Source organism: Carcharhinus amblyrhynchos, chromosome 19 (genome assembly GCF_965287045.1).
Source record: "Carcharhinus amblyrhynchos chromosome 19, sCarAmb.v2.hapA, whole genome shotgun sequence".
Classification (NCBI taxonomy): Eukaryota; Metazoa; Chordata; class Chondrichthyes; order Carcharhiniformes; family Carcharhinidae; genus Carcharhinus; species Carcharhinus amblyrhynchos.
Window position 1 is genome coordinate 51,180,553 of NC_137342.1, and position 15,421 is coordinate 51,195,973.

Below are 15,421 nucleotides of genomic sequence, written 5' to 3' on the forward strand. Positions count from 1 at the left end.
ATTGCGTGTGTCATTCCTCCTCACAGCTGGAATTGAACTGGAACCAGTAACGCTCCGTCTTTTTTTATCCACTCTCTACCCTGTATGAAAACTTTATCCAGGGATGTTGATTTCTTGCCTCTCTAAGCCACGTTTCCATGATAGCAATGATAGTGTGCTGCCATGTGTCTATCTGTGCCCTCAGCTCATTAACTTTCGTCACTATGCTCCTTGCATTTACAAATATATCTTTTAATGCTGCCAAATTCCTGTACGTTTTTAGCCCTTGCTGCTTCTGTCTTTCAAAGTCACTCACTAATTTTCCATTTCCTCTTCCCTGCTCTGAATTTGCCCTCAGGTTTGTATCACTCTGCCAAATTAATTTAAACTATCCCCCTCCCCCAACTCATTAGTATGAGAGTCTGGGAGTGATCAACACGGTGGCACGGTGATTAGCACTGCTGCCTCACAGCGCCAGGGACCAGATTCTATCCGTGGAATCTGCACATTCTCCCCGTGTCTGTGTGGGTTTCCTTTGAGTGTTCCAGTTTCCTCCCACACTCCAAAGATGTGCAGGTTGGGTGGACTGGTCGTGCTAAGTTGCCCCTTCATGTCCAAAGATGTGTAGGTTAGATGATTCAGCCATGGTAAATGCGCATGGTTACAGGGACAGGGCGAAGTGCCTGGGTGGGATATTCTTTCGGTGAGATGATGTAGGCTTTATGGGCAAATGGCCTCTTTCTGCATTTTAGGGATTCAGTGGTTCTAATCCTTTGAGTGCTGCTTTCGGGGTTCTGTTGTTTAATCTCCTTTCCAGCCCCCTGAAATCTGCTTTCTCGACCTCATCCCCTATGTTACTGAAGTCATTGGAAGCAATGTGAGCCACTCTGTGACATCCCTGACCCTGACACTAAAGAGGCATCATACCATCCTGGACTCATGTCTACAGCTACAGAAATATTGATTTGTTCATCTAACTAACAAATCCCTGTCACTACTGCTCTTCCTACCGCTTTTATTCTTTGCGACTATTTATATCTCCATGGATTAAGCTGCTTTGCAAGTTTATTCTTGTAGTTCTAATTTTAAGTGACTAGAAATTATCTTATCATGACTTATGATGAGCAGGTCATGCAGCCTGTTTATGGCATTGTGTAGTGATTTGAACATGTCATTTGCTGCAGTCAGGTTTTAATTTACAGATTCTTTATGTGTGAGTAATTGACCATTTAAAGATGCATGCAAATTTTAATTTTTTTCTTTATTCTTTCATGGGATGCTGCCCATCCCTATTTCCCCTTGAACTGAATGGTTTGCTCAATTATTTCAGAGGGGCAGTTAAGAGACAACCACATATTGTGGATCTGGAGTCCACGTAGGCCAGGCCAGGTAAGGATGGCAGCTTTCCTTCCCTAAATCCTTCCACAGGACTCTTAAATTGGCCTCGCAGGTGGAGGATGTGGTTAAGAGGGCGTATGGTGTACTGGCCTTCATTAATCGAGGGATTGAGTTTAGGAGTCAGGAGGTAATGCTGCAACTTTATAAGACCCTTGTCAGACCCCACTTGGAGTACTGTGCGCAGTTCTGGTCGTCTCACTACAGGAAGGATGTGGAAGCTATTGAGAGGGTGCAGAGGAGATTTACTAGGATGTTGCCTGGATTGGGAGGCATGCCTTATGAGGATAGGTTGAGGGAGCTAGGTCTCTTCTCCCTGGAGAGACGAAGGTTGAGAGGCGATAGAGGTTTATAAGATGTTGAGAGGAATAGATAAGGTGGATTCTTGGAGGCTATTTCCCAGGGCTGAAATGGTCGTTACGAGAGGACACAGGTTTAAGGTGCTGGGGAGCAGCTACAAAGGAGATGTCAGGGGAAAGTTTTTCACTCAGAGGGTGGTGAGTGAGTGGAATTGGCTGCCGTCGGTGGTGGTAGAGGCGAACTCACTGGGGTCTTCTAAGAGACTTCTGGATGAGTACATGGGATTTAATGCGATTGAGAGTTATAGATAAGCCTGGTAGGTATGGATATGATCAGCGCAACTTGTGGGCCGAAGGGCCTGTTTGTGCTGTAGTGTTCTATGTTCTAAAGGACATTAGTGAATTAGATGAGTTTTTTTTCCAATAAGTCGATGATAGTTTCATGGTCACCGTTACTGAGTCTAGCTTTATTAATTGAATTTCAGTTTCACCAGCTGCCATGGTGGGATTTGAGCCCATGTCCCCAGATTACTAGTTCTGTGACATTAACAGTACACCACCGTTTCCCCCAGAGAAAGGGCAAACTGAAGGGTAATATCGAGTTCTAAAGTGTTAAAGGTAGACCTTAGATCACGATAAGAGGTTTTAATTTAATATTTTGTTTTTATCTCCAACTCAATGCAGGAAAAGAACCTTATGCTTATATATGGTCTTTTAATTATATATTAGATTACTTATTTATATTGCTGGGAAAATCTTGCATTGTAATTGTCCAAGGGCATAACATCTGATGCAACATTTTCAGATGAAATTGAATAGATTCCAGAATGCAATTAATTAATTTATCTTTGCTCCCTGTGCCATCAATTACATCCTGAAGATTGAGAAAATGATCTGTTCCTAGATTATTACTAATTTAGTGCCACAAGTTATGTGAGAGTGGCATTAATTAATGCATCGCTTTGCTGTTCCATCTCTTCTTTGGAAGCATGATTTCCTCTCAAATGGTCTAACTAAAATGTGAAACTCATTAGGTGATGGAAATTATAGAGATGAACTGACCCAGACAGAATACATCCCAGGATGGTGAAAGATGTAGAGGTGGCAATAGCAGAGGTCACAATCTTTTAATCCTCATCAGACATAGGAATAGTAGTGGAGGATGAGAGGATTGCTCAATGTTATACGCCACTATTTCAGAAATCAAAGGCCATTTTTAGACATCTATTTATTGACGGGATGGGGTGTCACTGGCTAGATGAGCATTTATTGCCCTTGAGAAAGTGAACGGCCTTCTTAAACCACCTTTTTAAAACGCCTCCTTAGACTCTGTGGTACAGGAAGGATGTCCCCGATTTGGTAGGGAGGGGAAGGTCTGGAACCAGTGGTTGAAGTCTTAGAATGAAAATGAAGCAATTTAGAACTGAGATGAGGACGAATTTCTTCATGGAAGAGTAAAAAATTGGAGCAGGAGTAGGCCATTCAGCCCTCTGAGCAGCTCAATCGCCTGATTCCACCTTTCCTCCATATCATTTGATCCCTTTAACCCCAAGAGTTATATCTAACTCCTCAACTGCTTTCTGTGATAGCGAATTTCACAGACTCACCACTCTCTAGGTGAAGAAATTTCTCCTCATCTCAGTCCTAAAAGGTTTAATGTGTATCCTTAGACTATAATCGCTGGTTCTGGACACCGCCATGATCAGGAACATTCTTCCTGCATCTATCCTGTCTAGTCCTCTTAGAATGGTGTAGGTTTCTATGAGATCCCCTCTCATTCTCCTGAACTCCAATGAATACAATCCTAACTGACTCAATCTGTTCTCATACGAAGCCCTGCCATCCCAGGCATCAGCCTGGGGAACCTTCTCTGCCTTCCCCCCATAGTAAGAACGTCCTTCCTCAGATAAGGGGTCCAACATTGCAGGTGTGGCCTCACCAAGGCACTGTATAATTTCAGCAAAACGTACTGGCTCCTGTACTCAAATCCTCTTGCAATGAAAGCAACATACCATTTGCCTTCAATACCACCTGCTACACATACATACTTACCCTCAGTGACTGGTGTATGAGGATACCCAGGTCTCATTGCACATGCCCCTTTCTTAATTTATAGCCGCTCAGATAATAATCTGTCTCCCTATTATTGCTATCAAAGTGGATAACCTCACATTTATCCACATTATACTGCATCTGCCATGCTCATGCCCACTCACTCAGCCTGCCCATATCACCCTGAAGCATCTTTGCATCTTCCTCACAGCTCAGCCTCCCATCCAACTTTGTGCCATCTGCAAATTTGGAGATATTACATTTAGTTTCTTCATCTAAATTATTAATATATGTTATGAATATTTGAGATCCTAGCATCGATCCCTGTGGTACCCCACTAGTCACTGTCTACTATTTGGAAAAATACCCACTTATTCCTACTCTTTGTTTCTTGTCTGCCAACCAGTTTTCTATCTATCTCAATACATTACCCCCCAATTCCATGTTCTTTAATGTTACACGCTAATCTCTTACATGAGATATTGTCAAAAGCCTTCTGAAAGTCAAATAAACCACATCCACTGGCTCCCCAATCAACTTCACCAGTTACATCATTGAAGAATTCCAGTAGATTTGATTTCTCTTTCCAAATTCATGCTGACTCGCTCCAATCCTGCTATTGGTTTCCAAGTGCTTTGCTATTATATCTTTTACGATGGATTTTCCCCACTACTGACGTCAGGCTCACTGGTCTATAATTCCCTGCTTTCTCTCTACACCCCCCGCCCCCTTTTAAATGGTGGGGTTACATTAGTTACTCTTCAATCCATAAGCACTGTTTCAGAGGTTATAGAACCTTGAAAGATGACAATGCAATGCATCCATTATTTCTAGGGCTACTTTCTGAAGTAATGTGGGATGTAGATTATCCGGCCCTGGGGATTTAACAACCTTCAATCCCATCAGTTTCCCCAACACCATTTCTCTGCTAATACTAATTTTCTTCAAATTCTCTCTCTCACTAAACCCTGTGTCCTCCAACATTTCTGATATCTTATTTGCGTCCCCCTTTGTGAACCAAAGTATGCATTCTGTTGGTCAGCCATTTCTATGTTCCCCTGATTCTGACTGTAAGGGGCCTACATTTGTCTTCACTGATCTTTTCTCTTCATGTACCTATAGAAACTTTTATTGTCAATTTTTATGTTCACCATAAGCTTACTCTCATACTCTTTTTTCCCCTTCCTACTCAATCCCTTTATCCTCCTTTACTGAATTCTCACCTGCTTCCAATCTTCAGGTCTGCTGTTTTTTATCCCCCCCCCCCTCGCCAACTTGTTTGTCTCTCCCTTGGATCTAACATTATCTCTAACTCCCCTTTTAAGCCATCGTTTGGTCACCTCTCATGTTTCATTTTTGTGCCAGGCAGGACTAACAATTGATGCAGTTCACTCATGCACTCTCTGAATGTTTGCCATTGTCTATCCACCATCATCCCTTTAACTAACATTCCCCAATCCATAACAACCAGATGGCATCTCATACCATTGCAGTTTCCTTTATTGAGATTCAGGGTCCAAGTCTCCAAATCAATAACGTCACTCTTTATCTTGATGGAAAGTTCTATCATATTATGGTTGTTCATCCCCAAGGGCCTTGCATAACCAGATTGTCAATTATTCCTTTCTCATTACACAATACCCAGTCGAGGATGGCCTGCTCTCTAGTTGGTTCTTTAACATATTGGTCCAGAAAACCATCCTGTGCACATTCTGGAGCAGAAATTCCAAAGTAATTTATGAAGCTCAACTACACACTATTTTGGTATTAGGGTGAGGATAAGGTATTTCAGTCCAGGTGTGATTCTATTATCAAAACAAACTTTATTTAACAATACAGTTTAATTATAACAAAGGAATTAACTTAACCTTCACCAATTCAAATACTTAAACATTACAAAATACAATTTGTAGCTATCTCCATTAGTTCCAATTCAAGCAATATTCCTCTTGTAGACTTAAACTCCTCTTCAAAATCAGTGAGTAACACACAGGCTTATGTGTCAGTATTTGGGCTGCCAGAGAGTGAGAGAGAGAGAGAGCGCGAGAGAGAGCGCGCGCGCGAGAGAGAGAGAACCTGGCAGTACAGCTGTTCCTCCATGTACATTTAACTCCTCTCATTAAGCATATGACTTTGTCAATTAACCTAACCAAAACCCTCCTCTGAAACCCCAGGGCAAAACCAAATAAACAAAAATGCATTAATTCAGATTAAAATAAACATATCCCTAGCTAAAATCAGTTATTAGTCCCCATTCTCAACATGTGAGCTGTCTGGTGTCCAGACAAATTGACCTGCATAAAAAAGAGCTGAATTTTAAATATACCCCTTAGAAAGAAACATGATATAAATACATTTGTTAAAGCACAGTGTCATCCCATTCAGAATTTCTCCTCTGTGGTATTGGTGCTTGCCCAATCTATTTGCAAATTAAAGTCACCTATAATCACAAATGTTCATTTATCACAATGTGTCTCCAATTTCCTGTTTAATGCCATCCCCAATAACACCACTACAGTTTGGGGTTTATATACAACACCTACTAACATTTCCTCTTGGTGGTTCTCAGCTTTACCCATACAGCTTCCACATTGATGGAGCTAATAACCTTCCTCACCATTGCATTAATTTCCTCTTTAACCAGCAATGGGACCCCACTGCCTTTTCCTTTGTGTCTGTTCTTCCCAAATACTGAATACCCCTGGATTTTAGTTCCCATCCCTTGTCACTCTGCAGCCATGTCTCTGTAATCCTGACTATATCATACTGGTTACATCAATTTGTGTGAATAATTCACTCACTTTATTACAAATGCTCTGCACATCAAGACACAAAGCTTTAAGGGTCATACTTTTAACATTCCCATTCCCATTATTTTTCCCTGTTTGATTCTGGCCCTTGGTTTCTCTGCCTGTCACTTTTCTCATTCCCCTTTCTGTCTTTGTTTTTTGTTATTGATTCCCCTCCTTTGACTCCTTGAAAAGGTTCCCATCCTCCTGCATTTTAGTTTACACCCTCCTGGGCCACTTTAACAAGTAATTCCCCTAGGACCTAGGACATCAGTCCCGATCCTGCCCAGGTGTAACCCATTCTGTTTATGCATGTCCCACCTCCTGCCCAAACTGCTCCAAATGTCCCAGGAATCTGAAACCCTTCCCTTTGTACCGTCTCTTCAACCATGAATTCATCCTATGTATCCTGCTGTTTCTACTCTGTCTAACATGTGGCACTGGTGGTAATCCTGAGATAACTGCCTTTGCCGTGCTACTTTTAAACCTACTTCCTAATTCTCTATGTTCTGCTTTTATGACCTCGCCCCATTTTCCTACCCATTATATTGTACCAATGTGTACCATGGCCACTGGCTGTTCACCCTCTCCCTTCAGAATATCCTGTCGCTGCTCTGATTCATCCCTGACCTGAGCACCAGGAAGGCAACATGCCCTCTTGGAGTCTATTGATTCCCCTTACAGTTCAATCCCCTACAACAATCACATTCCCATCATTTTTACTCCACTCTCATGCAGCAGAGCCAAACATAGTGTATTGAATTTGACGGCTGCTGATGTCTCTTGAGAGGCCATTCCCCTCAACAGTATCCAAAGCGGTATATCTGTTTTGCAGAGGAATGTCCACAGGAGATTCTCGCAATGTCTGCCTCACATTTTGCTCTGCCTGGTGGTCACCCATTCCCTTCCTGCCTGTGCAGTCTGAACCGAGGGTGTGACTACCCCTCTATATGTGCTATCTACAATACTCTCCACCTGGCAGATGCTCCATAGTGATCCCAGTTGCTGCTCCAGCTCAGAAACCCAGGCTTCCAGGAGCAACAGCTGGAGCCAATTCCTGCATGAATACTGGCCCCAGGCATTGTAATTGTTCCCAGCTTCCCACATAGAGCAGGAGGAGCACACCATGGCTTTGAGTTCTCCTTCCATGACTTACCTCTTTAAAGCAAGCCTTTAGATAAAGAAAAGCCTTACCAACTATAAGCAATAAAAGAAGTAAATACTTACCTGACTGTACTCACCCAGTTAGCTGCTTCCACTTGCCCTGCATCACTTGATTATTAACGTCATCTCAGGAACTCTAAGCTTCAAGTGAGTACTCAGATTTTTCACTGCATTCTTACCATGCTTTCAATCTCCTCTCACCTAAGAGAGGACTCCACTGTCTGGGGTGATGCCCACTCTCGGTTCCAATTACTCCATCAAGCTAGGTGACTCTTACTCTCATTACAGATTCTCTGACATGTATGCTGTCATGATAATTACTAGTACTCTACACACAATTTACAGATTAATTACAAGTAACATGGGAGGCGATGTTTATCATGACATTTGTTGGTTAGGATTATACTCACTGGAGTTTGGAAGAAGGAGCGGGGTTCTTATAGAAACTTATAAAATTGTAACAGGATTAGACAGGGTGGATCCAGGAAACATATTCCCAATGGTGGGAGAGTCCAGAACTAAGGGTCATAGATAAAGGAAAGGACTGAGGTGAGGAGAAATTTTTTCACCCAGAGAGTGGGGAATGTGTGGAATTCACTACCACAGAAAATAGTTGAAGCCAAATGTTGTGTAATTTCAGTAAGAAATTAGATATAGCTCTTGGGGCTAAATGGATCAAAGGATATGGGGGGGAAGGAGGGATAAGGATATTGAATTTGATGATCAGCCATGATGAAAATTAATGGCAGGGCAGGCTCGAAGGGCCAAATGGTCTATTCCTGCTTCTAGTTTCCGTGTCAAGCATTAGCCAGGTAAGGAGAATTAGAGAATTTGGCAGCAGACAAATGGGAATCTGAACACAATGCGCAGACAGGCTAAAGGTACTGGTGGATAGATTTTTAAGTTTGGATAAATGTAAAGTGCATTGAAGCAGAAAAGCAGAGTTGCATTGATTTGACGTGATGTATACTTGTATTGACCAGTTCAATGTCTCCTTGCAACTTTTCATTAGCGTGTTCCAAACCCCAAATTATAAATAGAGTGTGAGCTTTCTCCTTGCGAGAGTAAACCCAATCTTTATTTGTCTGAATAAATAGAACATTAGCAGGGTATGTTGGTAGCTCTCAGGATGGACGCTATTGGTTCTGGTCAGCACAAAGCCTTTGTTAAATGTTTCAATGCGTAAGGATAAGCTTCTGTTCTCAAGTCCTGCTCTAAGTAATTGTTACGGTTACAATAGGAAAGCAGGTCAACCAGTGTGTTAATTGTAGCATCCAGATTTTATTTAGCCGATCACAGGTTTGAATTAAATGTATTCAGTTAATGAATATTTCTTGAAAATTTTTAAGACTTAACTATATTTAGTTGAAACATTGTGAAGGTACATAAACACTTTGCATTTTACAGATCACTTTTGTTTATAGAAATTAATATTTATTAAAGAGTGTATAAGTTAGCAGACACGTTCCGTATAGTCTTATACAGGGGATGCATTTCAGGGATGTATACACTCCAAGCCTCTGATTTTTCTGGACATTTAATTTTACAAAGTAGAAAATTTACCTTAAAAAGCTGAGCACAAGAACATAAATTCAGAAACCATTTGATGGGGGAATTGGTGATAAAAAGACCTGACATTCTGAAATGTGGAGAGCCTGGTGCTGTGAAGTAATTTGGGATTACTCTTACAAACTCCCCACTTCCCTGTTTTTGTCAAAAGCTCCCAAATCCTCAATGCTCCAAAGTTCCTGCCAAGTCCTTGAGACCTCTGGATCTCCAAAAGCCTTTCTCTTCCCATCTCTGCTCAACTCCTGAGTTTCACAAACCTCCCTCAACTGCTCTGAGACCTTCAGAAGTCTGTCATCAACATCCCTGGATCTCAGAGCTGTCTCAGTGTTCCTAGGACTTACAACAGCAACTTACATTTATATAGCACTTTTAATGGAATGAAAAGTCCCAAGGTGCTTCGTCAAAGCATCATAAAACAATATGACACCAAGCCACATGAAGAGATGTTCGATTCGACGGCAAAAGCTTGGTCAAGGAGGTTGGCTTTAAGGAGTATATTAAAAGAGGAAAGAGAGAGAGAGAAAGAGAAACAGAGTATAGGAAGGGTTTTTCCGAGCTTGGGATCTAGACAGCTCGAGGCTCTGCCACCAATGGTGAAGCAAGTAAAATTGGGAATGTCTGAGAGGTGAGAATTGAAGGAGTACAGACTGGGTTGTGGAGCTGGAGGGGATTACAGAAATAGGGAAGGGCAAGAACAGAGAGAGATTTAAAACCAAGGAGAATTTTAAAATCAAGGTGTTGTTTGACCAGGAGTCAGTGAGCACAGGGATGAGAGGGGAATGAGATTCGCTACAAGTACAAACACAAGCAGAGTCTCAGGTGATCTGAAGTTTATGGAGTGTTGACTGTGGGACACCAGTCAGGAACGTGTCGGAATATTGAATCTAAAGGTAACTTCGACATGAATTCCGGACTCAGCAGCAGATGAGTCGAGACAGCAATAAAGTTGGGTGATATTATGGAAGTGGGAATAAATGCTCTTAATGATGACACAAACATCAGAAACTAATCCCAAGATCAAATGTAATACCAAGGTTAAGAATAAACTGGATTCGTCTCAGACTGTTGTCAGGGAGAGAGATGGAGTCGATAGGTAGGGAAAGGAGTTTGGAGCAGGGACTGAAAACAATAGCCTCAGTCTTCCCAGTATTTAATTGAAGGAAATTTCTTCCACATTCGATACTGGATGAGAATAAGGAACCTGACCATTTAGCAGGAGTGGAGAGAAGTGATGCTAAGATCTCCTCAGTTCAAATATGAAAGTTAACCCTGTATTTTGGTGGATGTCACTGAGAGACAGCGTGCAGGTGAGAAATGGAAACGGCCAATGATGGATCCTTGGGTGACACGAGCAGTAACAGTGCACGAGTAGGAAGAGAGGCCATTTCAAGCGATTCTCTGGCTACCATTAAATAAATAAGAATGGAAACGTGTGAGAGCAGTCCCGCCCCACTGGAGGAGAGTGGAATGGACAATCGTGTGGTCAAACATGTCAAAGGCTGAAGACAGGTCATGAAGTGGAGATGCCGATGTTGGACTAGGGTGGACACAGTAAGAAGCCTCACAACACCAGGTGAAAGTCCAACAGGTTTATTTGGTATGACAAGCTTTCAGAGCACTGCTCCTTCATCAGGTGAATGAGTCCCCTAAAAACTCGCAATACTAAATAAACCTGTTGGACTTTAACCTGGTGTTGCGAGGTTTCTTACTGTGACAGATCATGAAGGACAAAAAGGAGAAGTTTACCTGGGTCTCAGTCACACAGGGTGCCATTCCTGGCTTTAATAAGAGATTTTTCTGTTCTGTGACAGGGGTAGGACCCTGGTTGGATGGATTCAAACATGGAGTTCCAGGAAAGATGAAAATGGATTTGGGAAGCAGCAACACATTCAAAGACAAAAGCTAAATATTGCAGATGCTGGAAATCTGAAATAAACACAGAAAATGCGAGAATTCCTCAGCAGGTCCAGCAGCATCTGAAAGGCCACAACCCGAAACTTTAGGCACCATCTTACCAGCCACTAACGCCTCGCTATTGCCTCAGCGGAGATGGAGGATTTAGCAGACAGCCAAATCTCTGTTCACTGCAGCGGGATAGGAAAATCCCGCCGGCGTGGATGGCTGTAAAATTCTGCCCAACTTTGTTCCTCTCCACAGATGCTACCAGACCCCCTACATTTCCAGAATTTATGTTTTTAATAGGTTATTTGAAGAGGAGAGGGAGGTTGGAGTTGGGGCCGTAGCTTGTAAGGACAGTGGGGTCAATGGTTCCTGGTACCCATAATAAAGTAGGACTGAACTGTGAGACCCCCTGTACTGCAAAATCCCAGGAGCCATCGCCTGACCTGATACATTAGTGACATCGGTATTACTATATTTCATACAAGCTGTTTTTCACAAAATCTCCAACTCGCAGTAAGCTGCACCACAGCAGATACATAAAAGGTAGACAGTAAATGTTTTAAGGTAGGTATTTGGAATTTTGTCAATGCGGGAAAGGAGAAGAATACTTGAAGAATGTTTCATTAGGAGATAAAAGAACTGGAAAACATATTGTGTGGTCTTTCAAAGGAATATCATGTGTTTGGCTGAATGGGGAATGCTCCGTGTTCCTGTATCTTAGCGTACAAATGCACCCTGCTCCTGGATCACCTCAGCAGCCTGTGTTCTTCACTCATTTCTCTCTTGCTTACCTTCCCTGATGGCACCGAGTCCTTGCTACATTATCTTTCTCTCAGGCACCAGTCTGTCTGATATCTCATCCAGGTGATAATTATGACACTTAGCACTGAGTCCATTTGACTGTGTGAGGCATCACAGCTGAGCTCAAATCTGTCCTCCCCTAACATGAATACATTTTAATTTTCAGCACTGATCACTGGGTAGCAATCAGAGAGGAATTCTGAACAATTGTCCCCTCGATGAAACAGATTCACGGCAGTTGAACATTTCCCTTTTATAACCACCCAGACAAACTGACTAGGGTGGCACTGTGGTTATTATTGCTGCCTCGCAGCATAAGGGACCTGGGTTCGATTCTATCTTTGGGTGACTATGTAGAGTTTGCACATTCTCCCCATGTCTGCATGGGTTTTCTCTGGGTGCTCCAGCTTCCACCCACATGCAAAAATGTGCAAGTTAGGTGGATTGGCCATGCTAAATTGCCTCTTAATGTCCCTCGATGTGTAGCTGAAGTGGATGAACCATGATAAATGCACAGGATTTCAGGATTAGGATGGAAGGATGGGTTAGGGAAAGATGTTCTTTTAGAGAGTCAATGCAGACTCAATGGGCAGAATGGTGATCTTCTTCTCAATAGGGATTCTATGGATAGGGTTCAGCCCTGATTCCTTAGTCTGTGTGACCCATCTACTCACAAAATAAACTTACTCAACTTTTGACGATTTCTAACCACCTCGTTAATCCCATCTCATGCACATCAATAGAAGCAGAAGCGTTTATTTTCTTGGCAGGCAGGTTCAGTTTGAGTCTATTTCATTCAGTGAATGGAGTTTAATGAAGCTGTCTTAAAATCAATATATCCGCATGTGTTATATGTGTGTGGGACGAGGGTTAATTGTACTTCATCCAATGACATCTGTCACTAAAATCACATCTAATGATCATTGTACTCAGAACTGGTTCTAATCCTGGCTCGCTCACAAATCATGGCTTGAGCAGTCTTCTGACAGCAACATTCAATGTGGAGAGTTATTGTTGCTGTTCTATCTATGTCACTGCCTTTGTACACTTTCCAATGGATAACAACATGAGGGAACTGCACCCGCTGAAGCTCATTGAATGGGAAAGGAAGAGTGAAAGGTTAGCGCTTCTCCCTGATACAGTAAAAGCACTGCACAAACATGTAGAAACCATGATTTAACATGACTTGGTAAATTTCACTCCTTCATTATCCCCACTGCAAAAGACCTTAATCATTTGCTGCCTCGAATTATTCAAAGACGTGAATAGCAGAATGGAAACGCACATTACATAATCTAAGCAGCACTGAATACTGATCTGGGAGAATGATGAAAGGTTCAAATGCCTCGTGAATGCTGCACAAGTTACACACTCTAACTTGTCCTAAACCTTTATTTTGATGCTGCCGTAGAGTATTCGATGCTAATTATTCTGGCAGCTGAGTAATGTACGATCAAAGACTAGGTGATGATTGGTGTAGTAATGTATGAAAAAGAAAATGGGAGGGTGTTGGAAATGTCATTAAAGGCATGAAGTATGAACTGATTAGTTATGTTGCACTTTTGAGGTGGTCTCAATACAGAAATAAATACAATATTAGCTTTTTCAATACCACGAGGACCCGGGACCTTTCTCCCGCATGACAACAATGTTGTAATATTCTGGATATGCAGTTGAGGCATCTTGTGTCTCTGATTTTACGTTCGTACAGAATTACAAAGCTAAAACAAGCCAACATTTGCTTGTAATTACCGGGTCGAAGTACCAAGAACAACACTATATTCCTGGCAGATGAGGGCTTTTTTTTCCCACAATAAAGCAAGCTAACGGATCATACCCAAACTCTGCCTATTTGCATGAATGTGTCAGGTAATCATTAAAGGCAATTTACAACTCCCATGACCAAATTACGTTGATTTATTAATTAATCAGTCGGAGAAAATAGGAATGGAAGGCTTGATATAATAAATATTTTCAGCTGTGGTATCTCCTTTCAAAAACATTTTTCACAGAATAAATAAACCAGACATTAAATTGAGACGGATTTATCCAGCTACCTGGCAAGGCTGTCTGATGTTGAAATGTCACAGCTTTTAGAAAGTGTAAGTTTTAAATCCAGGATAATTACCTGTAAGTGTTTTAAAACTCGGAGTGTTCACATGGTCTGGAGACGTTACTGGGCGATGTGCTGGGTAAGTTCAGAGCGCTTTTGTTTGTCGCTCTTCGATTGGTTTCGATACACAGTGAACCGGATTGAAATTTGAGAACGGTCCAAATATCAGAAATCTTTCAACAACCCGAATCTCACAGAGAATATCAAAGAAACAGCGCATGGTCTGCCCAATGTTCCCCAACCACGTTTGATAAATAACACATTTTTTTTTGGATAAAACACTCTCAGTTTGAAGCCCCTTGCATTGGTTTGGGATTAGGTGCATTCTTTTGCCTTCTACACGTGTTTCATTGCTGTCAAAGCACGGGGGTTTAAAACACACACACATTAAGATAAACAATAACTCTACATGTGAAAGTTGCTGCGTCTTACCGAGTACTCATCCTCGACTGCTGGGGCTTCTGGCTTCTTCCTGCGAGCTGCCAGCTCTAGCTGAGTGGAGCTTTGTGTTAGAAATCGCGAAACATACCGACTCTCTCCCCCACCTCAGGAATCAACTTGCAATGGATTCCCGATCTTGCTCCGGGATCTGTTCCATCGGGACATTGGGCAGAAGAACAGAACAGAAAGGTAAATGTATCTGCCCCTGGTTTCTCGGGGAAACTCGGCTCAGAGGAAACAGCAGCGGGTACTTACCGGAGCAGCAGGCTGGAGATGTCAGTGTGTGTGTGTGGGATTGACTCTGAGCTTCAGGTGATGCTTCCAGGGTGAGAGAGGGACACACTGACCAGTCCCAGTCCTGCAATCTGACAACTTCTTCCCGGTCCCCAGCCCTCCGGAGCTGATTGCCTGCCTGTAGCTCCAACATCCAAACATTTATGGTTTGGGGAATGGCCATTGGACCCAGGGATGCTGCCGTCTCCTGGATACTGGAATCAATCTACAGCTGGTTGTCCAGGAAACGGCGATCTGATTGGACAGGGGTGTAAGTTAAAGCTCTTTTCCCGCCTCTGCCATCCCCACTCTCTCTCTCACACACGCAGAGGAATGTGTCCCTAGCCATTCCCTCTCCACTATCCTCCCAGTTTAATTACATATGGGGCAAGTGTATCCTCTTCCCCAGTCTCACCCCCCCCCCCCAAAACTGGCAGCAATGATGGAGAGTGAGAATAACCATGGATTGCGTTATTCTCCAGCTAATCCCTCCACCCAGAGCAAGGCTGTGCTTCTTACGCAAAGAGGAAAGCGATTGATCTCAATGCTACCATTAACATTCCCAACGCTGCGCTATAGCTAAAACCCCACTTTCTCAAATAAGGTGTAACATTCGCTTTAGCGTCAACATTTCACTTTGTCCA

The 15,421-nt window shown here is 42.5% G+C and overlaps 1 protein-coding gene across 1 annotated transcript in view; it reads right to left on the reverse strand.

Moving 5' to 3' along the window:
- Nucleotides 1-14,836, reverse strand: part of grm3 (glutamate receptor, metabotropic 3) — a 177,731-nt gene extending 162,895 nt beyond the window's left edge. The window contains exons 1-2 of the mRNA XM_080207112.1: nucleotides 14,760-14,836; nucleotides 14,496-14,652 (exon numbers count right to left, since the gene is read on the reverse strand). The gene's annotated coding sequence lies outside the window, so the exon portion shown is untranslated. The remainder of the gene's footprint in view (nucleotides 1-14,495; nucleotides 14,653-14,759) is intronic.
- Nucleotides 14,837-15,421: the final 585 nt, after the last annotated feature.